Source organism: Mustela nivalis, assembly GCF_964662115.1.
Source record: "Mustela nivalis genome assembly, chromosome: 16".
In the NCBI taxonomy this organism is placed as follows: domain Eukaryota; kingdom Metazoa; phylum Chordata; class Mammalia; order Carnivora; family Mustelidae; genus Mustela; species Mustela nivalis.
In genome coordinates, this window is record NC_139035.1 from 32,091,710 (window position 1) to 32,112,005 (window position 20,296).

The following is a 20,296-nucleotide window of genomic DNA, read 5'->3' on the forward strand; positions in this document are numbered from 1 at the left end:
ACGGACATTTCAGCAAGGCCTGGGGAGACACAAAACATACCTCACTTTCAAAAATTCAATCCTAAGAAAAAAAAAAGAACCATGCAATGTTTGCTTTTTTACTGTGATATATTCTTGTTAACTTCAATATAAAAATGTTTTAACTTCCCTGCTGATGGAAAGAATTAATTGTATTCGAGGAAGATGCTGGGTGTTCAGCCGCAGTTTTGCGCGCCCCCTCAGAGGGCGTTCGGGAGCTCCCTGTCCTGTCGTCCATGGGATGTGGGTGCCCTCCTGTGACCCCTTGTTCCACACACCGTCCCGTCCTCATGGAGCGTCGTACCTCCCTGGCCACTGGCAAACTCCCGGGTGTGCTCCCGTCTGAGAGAGCCCAGCAGGCCGGCTGTGCTAACCGCTTCGGCCTCTGGTCCCACCACACACCTGTCAAGCACAGGGAACATTCTGTTCATCGTGGAAGGCTTCCAGTTACTCGTGTGTGACCAACGATCCCCACACCTAGAGACCCCTCCTCCCGAGGGGGACAGGTGCCTCAGGAGCAAGCGGGCACCAGCTGCCTGGACGCGCCTCGGTACCACAAGCGGGGAGGCGTGAGGACAAAGAGAGCGTCTGAGAACGGATGTGCCGGCCGGTGACGTCCCCACGCACCCTCGCAAGCCGTCTCTGCCCCGCACCCGAGTGTGGAGGTTGAGGCTGGGGCAGGAGGGCAGGGAGGGACCTGCTTGCTGCTGGGAGGGACCCGGCACGGAGGGACCCGTCTCCCGCTCCCCGTCCCTGGTATTTCTTATCCCCAACCCCACACGGGAAACAGAGTGCTTGGTGTTCATTCTGAGCGCAGGTCAGTGGTCTGTACAGGAAACCGGGATGGGCTCTGGTGTTGGCCACATCCCCCCAGAGCCACTTCTGTGTCTCCCACTCTCAGGGGCCCAGCAGAACAAGGGGGGCTCTAGGTGTCTCCCCAAGCCCCTCCCCTCGGCCCTCTGGAGGGGCAGGCTGCCCTCCGGGATCTGTCCATGGCTGTGGGCTAAGTGTCCGAGGTCTAACAGCCCCTCGTCTGCCATTAAGAGCTCCGTTATGGGAGCCTTCATAGCAGGTGTCATTGAACAGACATTAAGACCCAACTGGCCATGGTTAAGGGGACCATTAGCCCATGCCTGATGTTTGCCCTGACAAAGGGTGACCCAGCCAAGCACTCATGTGATAATGGGCTGGGAAACACTCCCTGGGGCGAAGAAACAGGATGGGGGGGGCGGGAAGGGCACGCCCTGCCTGGGGCCCTCAGAGCATCTGAGGACTCTAAGTCAGCCTCGCCCTGGCCTCCCTGGGTCTCTGGCGCTCGACCAAGGAGGTGGGGACCGCTGCCTGCCCCACCAGCCAGAGCATGCTCCGGGGAAGCCTGCCTTGTGACGGCAGGACAAAGGGTCACGCTGCCTCAGTTTCCCCTGAGCTGACGGGTCTTTGGGAGCCAAGACCAGCGTCAAAGCGAGCTGAGCTCATTTATGCTTCTGTGGGTCTGAAGGGGGCAGGCCCGTCAGGGCACCGACACCCCACCTCCAGCAGAACTGTGCATCCGCATAGGTGGCCGGCCCCACCAACCCACTCTCCCACCTGCAGCCTTCCATGACCAGGAGGCGGCGCAGTGTGGGGTGCAGATGGGCGCTTTGGGTTCAGGTCTCCCTGGGTTCGACGCCCAGCTCTGCCCCCTGCGAGTCAGGCTCCTCTTTTCTGTTCCCTTGGGGCGCTGCGCATACCATCCCTCTGGCCGCCCAGTTCCCTCTGCTCTGTGTTCATGCCTGCACCTGCTGGAGAGTGGAGAGCCCAGGGTCTCCTGGACCCTGCCACTCCCCAAGGGAGCAGACACCCCCTAAATCACGTTCCATCCATGAAGGTCCTTCCCCTGGGCCACGCCCGATGGCGAGCACAGCCGGAGACTATCCGCAAAGCCACCAACCTGCCCGCTGACCAGACCTTGCGCCCCCACCTGCGTACCCAGCCCCGGCCATGCGCTCCGCTCACTCCTGCCATGCTTTCTGCTCCCAGCGCCCCAGGTACCACTTCCTCCTACCTGCTCCTCCTCCTCCCCTTTCTGAGCCCTTCCCTGCCCCCACCCTGCCTCCTCCCAGGCGGTCCCTCCCCCTGAACCTATGGCTCCCCATAGCCTCTATGTCCCTCAGCCTGTAGGCCCCTTCTGCGGGGCACGTGCCTTCAGGAACCTGCCTCGGGCAGCCGGGTCCTCCTCCTCCTCTCTCTCTGCCATGTGCTGTGGTGACCAGCAGTGTATGTGAACGTGCTCTTGCCAGACTCATCCCAGCCCTAACTGAACGTCAGGTGCACTCTACCCGCCCGCTGAGCCAGTCCCAGGGCTGCGCCCTGCCGAAGGGGTGGGAAGGTCAGCACACCTCGTGCCGGGCCTGTAACCTTGCACAATTAGCCCCCAGCCACGGACAGCCTATACTCCCCCGTGCCTGAAGTGCAGGGTACTCCCACGGGCCGCGGCCAGCCAAGCCCGCAGTGTTTCCCGTGGGTCATCCAGCCCCTTTCACGTGCACAAGTGCCTCCTCTAAGATTTCTCGTTCCCCGTGAGTGGTGGCGCTTTTACTCTTAGGACCGCGCTCACTGCGTCAGACATCGCGGTCCGGAAGGGGCTGAACAGTGGCTGCTAGAGAGGCACGTCTGCGTTCGCGACTCTGAAACCTGTGGCGGATACCTTTAACGGGTCTTGCCTAATGTAAATAAACGAAGGATCTCAACATGAGACGGTCCTGGATCATCCCCCAACCCAGACACAAGCGTCCTTTCCAGATACACACACACAGGACAGGACACACGGACACAGAGACAGATGGAGGGACGCAGCCATAACCACGGACACTGGGGCCACAGCGGCTGTGCAGGGCCAGACAGACCCTGCCTCAGAGCCTGGCCTGAGTGGCTGCTGTGGCCTCGCCTCGCGCATGGACATACGGCCCCCCCGGACACTGATTCCGGATGCCCCACGGACACTTAAGGGGCAGCGGGCAGCTTGTTAGAGTCTCGTGGGTACTGAGGGGCTGAGTCCCAGCCTCCCCGTGAAATGGGGGGGGGGGTAGTTGGTAAAAACAACCGTTTGCCCCTTGGGTTGCTGTGGACTTAAGGGTGTAGAATGGACCCATGGACAGCAGGGAGGGCCCACGTGGGACACAGCATGTGCGTGGAAGGCACCTGCTGTAACAGTCCGTCTGCGGGGTCCCCAGCTCAAGCGCTCTGGTCTCCGGGGTCTCCGGGCTCACACGCTCTGGTCTGAGGGATTCCCCTTCTCATGCACTGTGGTCTGCAGGTTCACCCAGTCTCGTGCTCTTGTCTGTGAGGTCTCCCGCTCATGCACTCTGGTGTGCGGGGTATCCTGGGCTCCCGATCTCTGGTCTGTAGGGACCCTGGCTCACCCGTACTGATCTGCAGAGTCCTCTGCTCATGAGCCCTGGTCTAGTGGGTCCACTGCTCACATGATCGAGTCTGTAAGGTCTCCGGCTCATAAGCTCTGGTCCGCGAGGTCTCCCCGACTCTGCACTCTGGTCTGCGGAATTTCCGTGGCTCATGCGCTCTGGTCTGTGGGGTCTCCCCCTCACGCACCCTGGTCTGCAGCACCTCCCTGCCTTGGGCGCTCTGGACTGTGGGGTCCCCTGCTCACGAACCCTGGTCTGTGGGGGTCTCCTGCTAACGCACTCTCATCTGTGGGGTCTCCCCAGCTCTCGTGCTCTAGTCTGGGGGGTCTCCCCAGCTCTACACTCTGGTCTATGGGGTCTCCCCAGCTCATAAGCTCTAGTCGGCAGGGTCTCCCCAGCTCACTCACTCTGGTCTGCGGGGTCTGCCCCTCATGCACTCTGTGTCCACCCCGCCACACAGCATGTGTTTCCCAGCCACCACACTGCTGACACTCCCTGCTGAGAGTCTGTCCTGGGCTCTGTAAGATTTGAGTGGTGTCCTTCCACTGCATTCGCCCCGGCTTGGCTCCCTGTCATGCGGAACGACCCTGGCTCACTCTGGCCCAGGTTGGGAGACACCGCTGCCCTGGTGGAGAATAGCCTACTAGGTGGAGGGGCCAGGACTTCAGAACCTGGTGCTCCTGAGTGCAGTGGGCTTGAGATGCAGGCAGGGGTGCCGGGTGGAGCACTGGAGCCGGCAGATGGTTAGCAAAGGCCCTGGGGTGGGCAGGCCATGCAGGCGGTACACAGACAGGGACCCGGATCGCCCTGGACAGTGGCACCAGCTGCACGGTGACTGCAGGTGCTTCGTGAAGCTGCGATGTGACGGGAGCCATCTGCCCGTCACGGGGTTGGCTGCCCCGTGGCTGTTCCTGCTGTTCCAGCCAGCTGAGTAAACCCTTAATGGGATGCGGGACAAAACATCTCTTCACGGGGCTGCAAAGCCTCCCAATCAACTCTTCAAATAAGAGTCACACGCCCAGGATGGGGGTGGGAGTGTGCAGTGTGATTTGGAGCAGTGTCTCTGCCAGGGCTGAGATTTCTGTCGTGGTGATAGAGGTTCCTAAAGACCCGGGTCCCCCCGGCCTGGGATGACGATACTGGCTGTTGACAGACAAAGCTGAATTGGAAAAAGAGAGACCACGCTTGGGGAATGTCACTTCATTTTCCTTTCCTGTGACTGCGGTCCAATCCACGGCGGTGCCAGCCCCTCCCCGCGGAGCTCCAGGGTGGCCCTTTCCCCCTCACCTGTCCTCTGCCTAGAAACTGAGGGGAAGAAGCACGAAGTCCCTCAGACTCTGGAGGTCTGAGCCCATGTGACTCTGCCCTTTGCTGCTGTGTGACTTCAGGCCATGCGAGCCTGGCCCACCTTTCTGAACAGGACAAGGGTGGCCACGATGATACCACGCCTGCTTACTAGTGGCTTATTCCAGAGCCCACAGGAGTCACGATAGCACTCTGAGGGCGTGTTCTTAGTACTCCCATCTTACAAAAGAGAGAGAGGCTTCGAGAGGTCAGACAGTTTGCCAAGGCCAAGCACCTCATCAGGGCCACCCTGTGTGGTTGTTCCGGTTGTGTACTGCAAAAAGGAGCTCCACCTAGGGCGACAGTTACACTGCCGATGAATGCTGACGTCCAAGACAGCATGAAGAGGGCACAGGGCTCCCAGCGTGGCACTGGGCATGTCCGAGAACGATTTCCTTCACGACCCACCCACACGCCCATGCCCGGATCCCCATGCAGGAGCACAGGAGCTCACGCTCCCTCTTGGCCTGACACCTGCTGTGGAGCAGACCCTGAGTCGGCTCTGGCTGCCTGGCTGGAGGATGGAGCAGGTGCATGCTGGTGTCCATGAGACTGGGAGCCCAAGGGAACAGCAGGTGGACGTGGGGCACCAAGCAGGACCCTGCCCAAGGACCAGGACCACAAACACTGCTCTCTAGCAGTCGGGAGGGTAGACATCCCAAGGCAACCTTGCTGGCTGGACCCAGGAATCACAGGGCTAGCCTCCCTGGCCTGACCTGTTTCATGCCTTTTCCAACCTGCCCTTCTGCGCCCCAGGATCTCAGGATGGCCCAAAGACAGAAGGGAGCCTCACATGAGGCCTGTCCTCCAGGGCCCGGGTGGGTCCCACCTGCTTGCTCAGTGAGGAGCATGGGAGGGGCGTCAGCTCTCACCAGGCCTCGAGATTTCTGTAGGTGGATGTGTCCCTAAATGTTCCCTGACTCCTGCCCAACATGTTCCTCTGGTGCTTCAGCAACCCCTCCGAACCGCCCTCCAGCAAGCATGTCGGGCTCCAACTGCAGCACGATGTGCGAGTTCTCCACACACCATGCTGCACCACACGGGACGGGGACTTCATGCCAGCGGCCTCTGTCAGTACTGTGCACGACACACTCTTCCCTTTGTACGACTGCCACTGATGATGAAGTCCTTGAGACTGTGCTAGGGTCACCTCCACCAGGAAGCCCTCTCTGATTACTCAGGAGTCGCCCTGAAGATTCTCACCCTCTCTATGTCACATGGCAGTCCTCAGCTCCGTGGCCTGTGCCCAGGGGCCTGCACTCCCCTCTGTCATGACGTGTACCACTCTTGGTGCTCACCTTCTCCACCAGAATTTGATCTTTTCCACGCTGTGGACTCTATCAGCAGGGACTTGACCAACTGAGAAAAGCTTTCTCAAGGTCTGGTGTGGACCAGAGCCAGGGACTCACAAGTCCTTGTGACTCTGCTAAGTCGGGAGCTCCTCACCAGGCCACCGCCAGCAATGTCCGAGGCTCCCCATCCCCCGCACCTCTGGCCCCCCTTCTGGTCCTGAGCTTATCTGGGACAGGGCAGCTCCTCACAGACGTGCTCTCAAACCCTCCAGCAGGCGCCGAGTGCTACCCATTCTTCCCAGGGATACCGTGAGCGTTCCTGTGCCAGGACGGAGCATGCGAGAATCTGATGTGACACGCTCGCCATCCTCAGAGAAGGTTCTGACCAGTGAGGAATGGGCCGCAAGGCAAACCACTGGAACAAGACGTGTTTGCATTGGGTCGAGCAAAGCGCTGTGCAACGCGGTCCTGAGACGGGCTGGCCCTACATGGAGGAGAAGGGGTTGGCTCTGGCTGAGAACAGCGCACGCGAGTTTGGTCCCAAACTGCACAGCACCAGAGCGCCTGACCAGCCCTCCATGCGTCACGCAGGATGCAGGGAAGAGGGATATCCAGAAGAGCCCAGCCCTGGAGGAAAGGCATCTTCACCGCCTGGACAAGGGACCTAGAATTTGCCCTGCATGCGACAGGTGCCAGGACAGTCCCGTACTTCATAGAGACACCACCTTCTTGGGACCTGAGCCAGCGCCCCAGCAGCTGATGCCTTGCTGGCTCTGAGCTCCTCCGGCAGCAGAAAGGACAGACAACCAGGAAGGCCCAGGAGGTGGGAGACCGGGGGCAGCTGTCCTTCTGATGGGGATGTCCTCTTCTTGGCCAGAACCTTCTGCAGCCCTCAAAGCAGGAGCTCATCAAGGAACAGACAGAGTGACCGGGCCATGGACACCTCCTGGATCCTGGGAGAATGCTCAGGTCCGGGCGAGATGGCGCAGAGGTCAGAGAGAACATGGCCTCACTGGGTCGAGGATGCGGCCCTTCCTTCCAAGGAAGCCTCGGTCTCCACATCCAAACCATCTGAACAGCTTCCCAGGCTTGTGGTCGGGATGCAGCCCTCGAGCACGGAGGGAGGGACGAAGGAATCAGATGCTGCCAGGCCTCTCCCCCAGCACCATGCACGCCATCCCCAGGACCGACCGGGGAGCCCCAGGCCAGGGCAAGATCCTGCCCTGGACATGAGGACCTGGGCCCAGCCCTGGGGAAGCAGGACGGAGAGGAAGACTACGTTCTTGGTGCTGGTCCTGCCGGCCTGCTGGTCATCCCCTCAAGACCAAGGGGCAAGAAAGAGCAAAAGACAGAGTTCTCATCCCCAGGGATTCTCAGTCCACACAGCAAGAAAGACCCAAAGGAGCACCCCAGCTCATGGCCCCAAAGCCACTGGAATGTCACAGTGTCTAGCCCCTCCTTGGTTCTCCTGCACGAGTGGGAGACACAGCTCCTCTGAGAGACCCCCGCGTCCATGGCGATGCTCCCTTCCCGCATCCATGGCGACGCTCCCTTGCCTGTGATCCTCCACACCCGTCTGAGCTGGGCCTGCAGCCCAAACCATGCAAAGATCAGCTTTTTCTCAAAACAAGGAGTTCCCTGAGGCCGGTGGCTTTGTCAAGCCCCAGGCATGGCCTGCAGCAGGTGCACGGTCCCTAGTCCTGAACTGCAGAAACACGTGCCATTAGGCCACCGTAGAAGCTCATGCGGTGGGTGCGCCACCTGCCCTAGATCCTTCCAAGCTGCTCTCTGAGATGCAGGACCTTAGCACCTGGATGAGCAAAGATCACTGACAGTCTTTGCCCAATGGAGGACCCTCCTTTCTCAGGGAAGTAGGTCCTTGGTGGCCAGTCACATCCCCTGGTCAAACCATGGGGCAACCGCTCCCTGAGCACAGCTGATGCACCCCCACCCCCACCAGGCACCCTGGAGTGTAGGACATGTACGGGCTGGGGCGAGCCTCCAGCGCTGGAGGCCAGTGGGTGACCAGCACACAAAGGCTCTGGGGGCGTCCAGGAGTGGGCAGCCCACAAGAACCATTCCCCCGGTCTCATGGAAACTGTCCACGTGGATGAGAACCTCGTGAGGCCAGCCCGTGATGGTCCGCCAGCGAAGGAATTAGTTTAACTCTGATGTCTGCTCTGCATTCCAGGAGACGGAAACTGGGACCGCACGGTGGAAAGCTATTTCTGAACACTCAGAGTGGATGGTGGCTTCCAGTCCACTGCCATCCACGTCACCCTGAGGTCACGGTCAGCACCGAGACGCACTGCTCACAGCCCGTCTCCCTCTTGAACTAGAGGCAGGCTCTCATGCCTCTAACGGGTTTCCCGCGGCCACCGGGAAAAGTCACCACACGCTCTCTTGTAGCTCTGGAGTCACGAGGTCTAAATTCGGGGCCGTGCTCCCCAGACAAGTGTGTTCTCTTGTCTCCGAGGAGTCCAGACACAACTGTGCCCTTGCCCCTTGGGCCCTCCTCCACCTCCAGCAGCGCCTGCAATCCTCTACCTGCTTCCCTCGCTCCCGGTCTGTCTCTTCCACACACAAGCCCACACACAGCAACATATACACGTGTGCACACACATGCCTCTGCTTCCCTTGTCTCACCTCATCTGAGGCAGACCCACCTGCCCCCACGTAGGAAGCTCCTCACACGGAGCTGGTGTGTGGCCCAACAATCCAGGATCACCCCACCCCCAGTGAGAACCTTGAACCAGTCACATCGGCGAAGCCCCTCCTGCAAGGGGATGTCACACATTCCCAGCTTGGGGGCAGCAGGACGTGGCATCTTCTGGAGGCCGGGACCCCACCTGGCCCAAGCCCCGGCCAGCTCCTCAGGTGCAGCTTCTAAAGCCCCTCGGGCCTTGGCCTGACCACCCCCCACCCCAGACAGAAGCCTATCTGTGTGGCTCTGAGCAGTGTGCCACCCCCGCCGCCCGGCCCTCAGTTTCCCGTGTGTGCAGGGCCATGGGCTTCCAGTTCTGCCATCCAGCCGCAAGACCGCTTGGCACATAGGCTGAGCAGGGAGGGCCCGGCCGTTCGCTAGCAGCACGGCAGTGAGGACACCTGTGTCCAGAGAGAGAAGCCACTCACCTAGGACCCAGTCATGGAACGTGAAGAAGTCCCTCAGCTTGCGTGTTCTAATTGAATCAGCACAGATTTAACTCGGGTGTGACGTTCAGAACATGACCCATAAAAACATCCACCAGTGCTGCTCTACGGGGCCTCCCGGAGGAAAGATGCCCTCGGGGGGTTCAGGAAAGGGCCACCTGGCTGGGGCTGTTAGCCAGAGGCTGGGAAGGGCTGGCGGGAAGCATGTGAGGAAGGATCTACGACAGGCCAGAAGATGTCACCCTCCCACCTGGACGTCCCGAAGCAGAGGACGGGGTGTAGCGAGGGTGACCAAGCTGGCCACGGGTCCGAGGCTCAGTGTTCTTGGCTCCAAGATGCCTGTGCCCCTCAGCATGGCTCTGAGATGGGTTGAAGGCAAACCCCTCGTGCTGATTGGCCAGCAACAACCTCCAACGACAAGTGTCCACTAGACCTCCTGACCTCCGTCTGACCAGCCTTCGCCCAACCCCAGAAACACTCTTACTGGTTCCCACTCTGCTAGTGAGGAAAAAGCCCTCCTAATAAAAGCTCCTCACTAATAACAAGAATCCTCTCTTGTGGAAATTTGGCACACATTCTTCAACAACAAAAAGGAAAACAGGATGTATGCTTTGCAGCACTTACCAGCCCTGAGAAGGAGACGTGGTAGACTCTGACTCATTTTTCCAACCACGCTGGGGAACGGAGATGCTGTCAATGTGAGCGTGAAGGAGCTGTGGGGACAGAAGTTAGAGATGAAGTCCGTGAGAGTCTAACAGATGTTATTTTTGGAACTGGATGTGGGGCAGCAGATAGAACCGTCCCTGCTGGGGCTGTGAAGGTCACACCTGTGCTAGGACACCAGGGGCCCCAGTGTCAGAAGCAGAGCTTCCAAGGGCCAGGACCTCCCCATCCCTCACATGGAGGATTTCCTCTAAGAACACCTCCATCCTCACATGAGGGTCCATGTCCACACAGGACGGATGAGAAAGGCTGACACAGAGAGGAGCTTGTGGGAATGGGGACAGAGGTTCAAGCCACCGGCCAAACGTGGCACGTAGCCACCAGGTAAAGCGGCGTGTGGTGCCAGGAAGGTGCCATCAGACGTCCTGGCAGAGAGGATTGGAGAGACCACCTCCCCTGCGGATGCAGGGTGTGGGCAGGAGGCCAGGGTCACCTGTGTACTGGACTTCCAACTCCTGAGGGCTGGCTACAATCTGTCTTGTCCATGCCTCTGTGCCCCATGCAGAGAAACGGGCCCAGCAGAGAGCAGGTCCTCACAACATGGTAGCTGGCTGAAGGAACCATGAATGAGTGAGTTCCTAAGCACACGGCGCTGAACCAGCTCAGAGCTGGGCCCTCGGGACTCCAGCGCACTCTGCTGGGGGATCACCCAAGCCAGGCCGCCTCGAGGACCCCCCCAACCAGCTGCCCTCTACGCAGACTCCTCTGGCTTCTCTGGGACTCCTTTACTCAGCCCTCCCTGATGGCCGGCTGGCCACGAGGTGGGACACAACCCAATGCAGGGGCTCCCGGGGTTCCCCGGACGGCTCCCTCCCAGCCCCGCAGACTTTTGGCCACCCAGCCCTCCTCATTCCACCTTCCATCCTCCTTCTGCCTTACAGCTAGCTCCCTCCGTCTCGGCCGGGCCTGCATCCTGCCCTGCGTCCTGGCCCTCTGGCCAGGGGGCCCGACCCGCCTCTGCTGCACTAACAAGCAAGCCCCATTCCAGAGCCTGTGGTACCATCACTGTCACCCGAGGCAACCACAGTACGGCCACTCTCCCACCACAGGGCCCAGCATTCAGGGAGGGGAAGTCCCGTCTGAGATACTGCGTTTTCACGGTAGAAAGAGAAGCCAAGCCAGGAGTGGAAAAACTCAGTGCCTCCGGGATGGTGCCATAGCTGGTCCCCAAGTGTCTGATGCCCCTCCCTCCATAAGACGGAGTTAAGGGCCCCACTCTAGGTGAGTGGGACTGCGGGCCCGCTGCAGCCAGCAAATGTCTGCCCGGGTTTCCTGGGATCCCTAGGGTGTGGCTGCAGGGTCCCCAGGCAGCGTGCTGGCCTCCACCTGTGCCCACAGGGCTCTATCTCCACCGTCTGGGTGACCTGGACATCCACCACGGGAGGATGGGGTGCAGGGCATTGCCTGAACCCTACACCAGCAACGGGCGCAGAAATGTGTGCAGAGAGGCGGGACAGCAGGCCTGCGGCAAGGTTGGGAAATACGGGTCACCCCCCAGTAGACTGCCGCCTCGGAGTGGAAGACCGGGATCTAGGTGATGCCTGTGTCCCCAGCAGAGGGGGGCTCCCCAACGACCCCTTCAGTCTCCCCTCACAGCACCCCTTCCCCTGCCTCTCACCTCAGGACACACAGTCAACCTGCCAGATCAGGTACATAGACTTATCACAAACCCATGTCAAAGGCAGCACACCTTCCCTGTAAAACCTGCTGTGGCTCCCCGTTCCAGTCGCCCAATGCGGCTCCAGCATCTGGGGGCTAGGAACCAAAGGCTCAGGTCATCTCCCGTGAGTGTGGATTGACGGTGCAGGGACACATGCACAGCGGCCCTCTGCTGGCCGGCAGGGGTCGGGAGCTCTCCTACACGCTGGGCAGACATCCAGCAGGCAGAGCCTGCTGTCTGTCCTCCCCGAGGACAGGTGGCCCCTCCCCCCAGCAGCATGGGGGCAGGATTGCAGGGAAGTGGGAGCATGGGATGGACCCTCAGGGGTCAGCCCTGAACAACACAGTGTCACTTCTGGCACATTCTTCACATCCAAAAAGACCGCAGGGCAGTCAAGTGCTACAGGAGGGGATGAGATCTGTCCTCGGTCGGGCAGGAGGAATAGCGTGTGCCTTTGTGGAGGGGGGACTCCCTGGGATCCATGCTGGGATGCTGCATCTCATCACAAGCTGAGAACAGGGTGCTCGGTATCCACACACTACAGAGATGCCTTGGGTCATCTCAGGAGGGTCTACATAGGGTTGACCCCAAAGTCACACACTCCGGAGGTCTGCCCAGGGAGACTTGGGATGCTGAGACGAGGTCCCATAGGCACAGACCATGAGCAGGTGCAGGGAGAACTCCATGGGGAAGGAAGACCCCCAGGTCTGGGTGGAAACTGACACCTGGCTGCACTGGCTGGTGCGGGCAGACAGACGGACCAGAAGGAGGAACAACTGGTGAGTGATGCCTGGTGCCCACAGGAGGGGAGTCTCTAGAAAGAGCCATCAAGGGCCACAAAGAGCTCAAGGGCACTGAGAACAGATGACTCCACAGTGTCCGTGGGTTGGCACTCCCACATCCTCCCAGGGCAACACCTCCCAGGAGAATTTCGGAGCCATGGGGGCTGGAAGCACACTGCGGCGGGTCAAAGAGGGAGCTGGGAGTGAGGAAAGAGACTCGGTTCTGTCCCGGGCTGGCCGAGGAGGACCGCTGTGGAGGAACCTGTCCTCACACCCCGTGACTCTTGCCGTTCTGAAACGCCAGGAGCTTCATAAGCCTGAGAGCGGCACATCCATGGGCCAAGATATGTGTGGGCCAAACCTCACAGCCCCTAAGGCCCGCCGCCATGACCCTCGCCCAGGGCACACCTGCCCCGGGCGATGGCCCACAAGCCTCCTGCACTAATCATGCTCCCTAAGGAGGACTCCATGGTCTCAACCGGGGCTGTGACATGCTTGTCTGCACCACAATATCATGCATCCCACAGGAAGAAGGTACAAGAAGCCAGGCAGCCTATGCTGTCCATCGCTCCCCTTGCCATGACAGCCCAGTACTAGGAACTCCACCCTGCCTCTGCAATGGACAGCTCAGGCTCTAGAAACTTCTGGGAGCCTCCAAGGGGCCACTTCAGCCGACGGGGGAAAGCCACCCCTCATGGTATGGAGCCAGCCAGGGTGCTGGCTGGCTCCATGATCTTCATCACCCCTGCATTGGGGAAGAGGCAAGAAGGCACACGGGTGCAGAGAAGGCCTTCTGGAGGTGAGCACGGGACTGGGAAGCTTACTCCTTCAAACCCTCACTCACGCGCAGGCCTAACGATGGCCCTGCTCTCCCAGGAGGTGAGCCCTCCAGGGGCTCTAGCAGGAAGACCTCCCCACAGGAGGTACACAAGGCCGGCTGTGACCTACAGGTGCTCGGGGAGGGAGAGCACAAGTGAGGCAGGCCTACCTTGGGAGAGACTCCCCTGCAGGAGACTTGCTTAAATTTCCTGTCTCAGAAATGCAGAAGGACCCCAGACAAAGACGCGCAACCTCCTCCATCTGACTCCCGTGCGCAAGGCAGCCTTCTGATGGCCGCGCGTCGGTGCCTTCTGCTCTAGGAGAAGGAATGAAAGCAGCACTGATGGCAAAGTTACCCGGGTTTGATGCACACAGTCCTCATCTCACAGCCAGCCACAATCCGGTAACTCGCAGAGATGCTGCTGTCAGTCTATACACCCAGGGGTGCGTACAAGAACCACAGCCGCACTGGGCCTGCCTGGCCCCCGTCACAGGGTCGTGTCGCCCTCCCCAACCCCGGCTACCTCCGGAACCCGCCACGCAGAGCCAGATGCCTGTCCGGTACTTGGCAGGCCATGGGCTCCGCCGCACTTAGCAAGCTGGATCGTGATTCAGCATCAGGCGCCGGCAGCCTCCACCGGAGCGAGGCAGACGCTTAAAAATAGCAGAGCTGTGGCTGCATCCACCAGTGGGGGGCTGCTAGCCCCCAGCCAAGACCAACCTCCCCAGCCCCCCAGAGCAGTGAGCGGGGTTCCCATCAATCCCCCCAAAAATCCAGGGAACCCTGGGCAGGGAGCGGGGTTCCCGTCAAGCCCCCCAAGAATGCCAGGGTCCCCTGAGCAATGAGCTCACAGGTCATGAGCTGTGCAGCTGGGATTTGGAGATGGGCTCCAGGCTCTCCCTGAGTCCCACCTCGGCCCAGGGAGCCATTGGTGAATTCCCGGTCTTTAGTCTTCTCTCTGGGCCACAAACACTGATCACAATTACTGCTTCCCAGAAGAGGACTAGAAATCTGCCTTCACAGCACCAATGTGTCTCCCCACCTGTCCCTTTGTCCTCATTCTCATACACCTGCTGGGCTGTTCTACCTGTCGAACACAGATGTCTTGGGACCAAATTCACCATCTTCCTAATAGGAACTCTTCTCCCCGACTTTCCATTCCACATACGGACGCTCGTCACGAGAACTCCGACTACCGCTCCTCCCTTGCTTCATGGCATCTTTTTGGCTTCCTGTCCCCTCCGCCCCAGCCACCGGTGTCCAACACAGCCAGACCATTTTCCAGAGCAGCTCTTCCCAGCCTCGGGCCCAGGGCTGAGCTGGGCTGTGCGCCTCCGCGTGGTTCCACCCGGTGCATGGGCCGGGGTCAGCGGCACCCCTAGTGTCTGCCCTCTGGACGCCAATCCCAGTCACGGCAACCGCTGTGTCTCAGACAGCGTCCAACACCTGAGGACAGATATGCTACAAAGCATGGCTCAAACATGCTGCTCCTTCCAGGGTCCCGCAAGGGCTCGCCGAGGGCTTCCCGAGGAGTTCTTGGGAAGGAAACGGTGTTCAGGGTATTATGCTTCTGGTTCGTCATTTCCTTCCTCTGGGGTTTTGGGCTTAACCTCCCTCAGGCTGGCAAGTCCCTCAAAGGCTCTGGGGCTGAGTGCCCCAGCAGGGAGGCCGTGGGGCCACGGGCCAGGATGGGACCCCAGCCCCACCACCCTAGCCCGCCTGTATCCCAATACTGCAGTTTGAGGTCTGAAAATGGAGATGAACACAGTACCTGAGTACGAATTAATATGTGGAAAGCACGTAAACCATGCATAAAGCAGCCAACCACTACACGCTGGCCTATGGCCACCACGTCACCATCGTCATGCTCACCATCCTGGCAATGCTTCGTGTCTCTTACCTACATGTCTCCAAAACACACTCGCAGTTCAGGCCAGAGTGAGGCCCCCCCAAGCAGCACCAAGCCTCACACTTTGCCCAGGGACAGCGCTGCCTTTGTCCCCTGCCCTCCACCCGTGTTTCTACTCCTGGACCCCACGGTGCTGCCTGCACTCAACACAGAACTTCCCCATCACTGCGGCAGGAGACAGAATTACCTCCCGTCAAACTGCGTCCCAACCCCCGGGGGATGGAATCCCAGCTCGAGGTCCCAGGGAAAGCCGGTGACGGTGCCTGGTGCACAGTGAGTCCTTGGTGATTCTCATGGGAATGCTCTTCCCAATACTGTGATAACTCTTCGCAGAGGGGTATCCCAAGGCAGAGCTGGACACTTGTGCTAAGGTATTCTCCTAAAAGTACAGGGTGAGGACAGGTTTCAAACTCTCGGTTCTTATGTGCAAGGTCAGAAGCATGGCAAGACACTCTGCTGGTGTAGTGTGTGCAGAGTTCATTCATTTTCTCCCAGAAATCAGCAATTGCTTCATCACAGTTCAGCCTTGGTATTGGCTTTAATGACTTATCCATGGTCAGGAGAGTGAAACCCCATGGACTGTGCTCGGGACCATGACTTTCCCAACATGACGGGTTCCCCACGACACCTGCTCCCTGGTCTCAGCGTGAACAGGTCTGGCTCGGGAACCGTGTTCACTGGGAGCTGTCATTTCTTCACTCAGGCCTCGGGACCCATCACCCCGTGTGTTGGGAAACCCTGGTAGCGCCACCAACCACATTCCCCACACCCTCAGAAAGGGACCTGCCATGCCAGCTGTGGACAGCTGACTGCCAATGCCCCACAACCCTTCCTCCGGGGGCTGGAACCTCAGGCCCCAGGGGACAGACCTAGCACAGGGACAGATGAGGACACATGGGGCAGACAGATCCTCCACGAGGTCAAGAACAGCTGCATAGTAAAGTATGCAAGAAAGTACCAGCTTATCCGAGTACCCCCCAACCATGAATGTGTCCAAGGGAAATTTAAGAGAGGACAGAGTTGCTCGTGAATGCACAAAGTCTAAAACCCAAGATGTGAGGGAAAGCACCTGCCCAAGGCAGGCTGAAGAGGATTTGTGGAGAATGAGATGCACAGGAGGTACGGATGGCTCGCAGCCGCGGAGCTCGCATGCTGGCCCAGACACCGCTGTAAGTGCTTTTCCACATGTGACCTCGTCTAAGCCAGAGAACCCCTGGGAGGTGGCCACCGTTACAGCCCCCACCTATCTGCAGGAAGGCAAGTGACATCACAGGGAAGACCTCAGGGAGAGGAAATCAGGGTCACCATCCTGGCTCCACTGCCAGCCTGCTGGGAGACCCCCAGTCCACCTGCTGAGCGATGATTAATCCGCCCTCCGAGGCCCCTGCAGCATGGGTGCGTGTCCAGGGCCCACGCTGGGTAGGCCACGGGTTTGAACGACCAAGACATTTACTATGTTGCTAATAGCCATCATGGGAAACAAAAACAAAAACACGGTTTCTCCTATGCCACGAAGCTATCCGTTTATAACAATAGCAGATAATCACACTTAGAAAGCCCATAATACTTCAATGTGTCCTAACGACGTGCTGAATTACAGAGATAACTAAGACAGAAGCATCATTTTTGCCATTTATTGGAGTATTTCTCACTCTACGCCCATTTTCACGGGGGGAGAAATAAAGATGACTATTTCCCACATGTGACTTTCCAGACAACGCAGGCCTTGGGTCCTGCCTGTTGTTCATCTCTGACTCCCACCCTGGCTGGCCCAGAGCCTCGCACATCAGAACGACTCAGAATATTCTTGCTCAGCAAATGATCGCTGCCTCTTCGAGGCTTACTTATTGTTTTACTATTTAGAGTGAAACGGCTGGACAGCAGTCTTTCTAAATTGCGGCTTGTGCCACAGCCAGGGGAGCGAGAGGTTTAACCGCGGGGCGACTCCAAAGGCACCTGCCCATCCCGGTGAGCCCGGCCCCTCCACCCAAAGGTCCCCAGCACATTCTGGTCCCAAGCCCAGGCATTTAAGTCCAAAACTTCAAAAACAAGGAAACCCTAAGTATGAGAAACAGTTTCCCAAGCCCCTGGCCACCGTGTCCTCCCTTGCCTGAGCAAGGGCCCTGAGCAGTTGGCCCTGAGCCTGGGATGTTCTGGACTCTTTTCGGGTAACGAATGCATGTGAGGCTCCTCACACCAGTCTGCACACACCCCTGCGCCGGAGTGGGGCCACCCACATCTGGAAGCTAGAATGTGGGTGGAGACAGAGGGCTCCCAGGAGGCAGTGAGTAGACGGGTGACTGTGGGGAGCCCGACCTCAGCTGGCCTGGCCACCGCCCACCCCATCGGCCTGGAGGAGGCCCCTGAAGAGCTCAGGCCCAGCCACCACACCCGGACCCACAGGTAGGTCAGAAGCCCTGTGCGCTTCAACTGGGAATGTTGGAAGGAGGAGGGGAGGAACAAAGTAAAGGTCCGACTGGGAGAGGAGAAACCGCCCCGGGAGAGATAGATGCAAAGCGACTTAAAATGCAATCCGAGCCAACTTCATACTACTGTAGGTATTAACCCATCACTACTCCGCAGGCCCACTCCAGCAGTAATTCAATGTTTACCTGACCTAAGCCAGACGTGGCCTACTTGGTGGCCCGGGGACCCACTTGCAATTGATTGTTTTAGGGGCCAGCAGCTGTAATCAAATACTGGGAGTGTCTAGCAGTTGGCTGATGAGGTTAGAGCAAACATTACAGCCTGTAATTTGGGAAACTGCACATGTGAGCTTCCGGATCATCCCCGGGCCCCACATCAGTGTCTCCAAGTTCTGTGTAGAGCAAACCACGGGGAACGTTCAGGGAATGACTTAAGAAAACACACGAATTGGAAAACAGCAGATTGTTAACACCCCCCTTCTCTCTCACACACACACACACGCACATTTGCACACATGCCACTCTTCCTTCAGAGCTCCGCTCTGGATCACCTCCTCCTGGAAGCCTTCTCTGCTCTCCCCTGAGCTCTGAGGCCTCACAGTACCCCTTCATCAAAATTCACACTGGTCTGTCTCAGGTACCTGCCAAGGGCTGACTTCTGTCCCCCCTTACCCCCAGACTCATATGTTGAAACCCAAATCCCCCTGAGCGACTGGAGGAGGGGACTCAGATTAACAGAGGTCATGAGGGTGGAGCCCTGAGCCACTATGGCTGGTGTCCTCGTGAGAAGGGACTCCGGGGAGCTCCCTCTCCCCACTCCCTCTACCCACCACACACGGCAGGAATGGCCACTTGGGGCCCCAGCAAGAAGGCGGCCATCTGCATGGACCTCGCTGGCCCCTGACCTCTGATGGCCAGCCTCCAGAACTGCAAGAACATGAAGTGCTGTCTTTTAAGCCACAGGTCTGTGGACTGCCCACACCTGACGCCAGGTCCTCTCCCCCATGTCTCGTCTGAGCTCCTAAAGCAGGACTTACACACAGTAAGCACTTACTAAGTTCCTTTGGTTAGGAGGAACCATGCAACGGGAGGCAGGCAGAGGCTGGCAAGACCACCTCAGTTCCTCACCCACAGCAGCTCAAAGCCCTGCTTGAATCCGGCGGGCTACAGTGAGGAAAATCTCGGGCCCTTCAGGGCTGCATTGGCCGAGGGCAGGACAGGGTTGAAGACTAAACCAGTGTCCTTCTTGCCAGTGACACAGGCATCCAAAGCCAAAGGGAAGGAAGAGTCAGAAGTAAAAATTCTCGATTCAACAGTATCTCTTAATCCCATGGTCTCAGATCTTGGCTGCCAAACCACTAAGGAGCCTATTGACCCGCCGACCAGCCACGAGGCCAGAACAGACTCCGTCCCTCTGTGCTTCCAGAGCTCAGGAGAGCCAGCCCGCCTGGAGACCACCCTGGAAAAGGAACCTAACATTCCCTGCAGAGGCCCAATGCCAGGGCTGCCCTTGGTCCCAGTGCACAACACTGCTCAGGAGAAACCGTTACAATGTTTCTAGAACACACAGAGTGCAGTTGGGTCAAGAGTCAGTGGGATCCTGGCATGGTAAGTGAAGATGCTAGGCGCAGCAACCACAGACTGGCACTGGACACGGACAAAGCCCTTGGTGACTCCTGGATCCAAACACAACCCCCTGCCCCCCGTGTCCCACTGGCCCAGTGCCTCCAGCAGCTGAGGTGGTGCCTGGGATAAAGGGAGACAGAGGGGGCATGTGGAGGAACCCCTCCCCTGCTGCAGACTCATTGGGGCTGTCCGGAGTTCTGTGGTGCCTTCCCTCTCCTCCCCCCAGGGAAAGAGAGAAAACCTCCCTGGTCATAAGCCCAAGGCAGCCTTCCAGACTGACATGGACTGAGCGAGCCTTGACCACGTCGGCTGCAGCACGTGCACCCCACTGACAGCACACAAGCCTCCCGGGACCACCAAAGGGTAAGCAGGAACGTCTGCTGGACAGAGGCCAGCTCTGGGATGGGTGGCGGTGGATCCCATCAGAGTCTGCAGAGTACGCAGCAAGAACCCAGGGCTGAGGGGCACCTGGGAAGGAAGGACCACCCACCCATGCCAGGGTGCTGCCAGCAGAGTCCCCGAGAATCCCCGAAGCGTCCCAAAGAGAGAGGACCAGCTTGGACGCAGCCCACCCCGAGCCCCAGCCCCCGGGGGCTGCCCTCCTTCAGCTCCCCCAGTGGTGGAGAGGGGGCGTCCTTGGCCCCTGTTGCCCACGCAGCTGTCGCACCCCACGGGATACCGGGCTGAATGGGGGCTGGAGATGCAGCTGGACACCAGTGAGAGCAGTGGAAGGTCCGGCGCACACCCACCTTGGACGGCAGTTCCTCAGAATCAGGGAGCACCGCGCAGAGCCGTCAGCATACCGGGCGCACGCATTTCCCGTCTCTCGCGGCCTCGGGGGCGTGGGCTCTGCAGACTCTGGAGCAAGTCCATCCCGCAGGCCGCAGGACCTAAGCCCAGCTCTGCCGCCTCAGCCACGCCAATGGAGGCGAAGTGCGCAGCCGCCCGTGACACCCACCAACGCGGGGCTCGAAAAAGAGTCACGGGGTGATTCAACGGGCTGAGCTGGAAGGCGTGGGGTGTCCTTAGGCGAGCTCTCTCAGCGCCTTGGCAGCCGGCCTGGGGGAGCAGGCGGCTGGGCGCAGGCCGGCCGGGCGCCTCAGGGACATCCTGCTCCGCAGCTTGCCACGCTCCCTGTGAGCGCC

At 59.3% G+C, this 20,296-nt stretch overlaps 1 long non-coding RNA gene across 1 annotated transcript; it reads right to left on the reverse strand.

Annotated features, from left to right (window-relative positions):
• Positions 1-327: 327 nt before the first annotated feature.
• Positions 328-20,168, reverse strand: LOC309850439. Its single transcript, XR_014304236.1, has 3 exons — positions 19,901-20,168; positions 9,830-9,918; positions 328-420 (listed from the first exon to the last, which is right to left on the reverse strand). It is a non-coding gene; the product is annotated as an uncharacterized lncRNA (long non-coding RNA).
• Between the last annotated feature and the right edge of the window lie 128 nt (positions 20,169-20,296).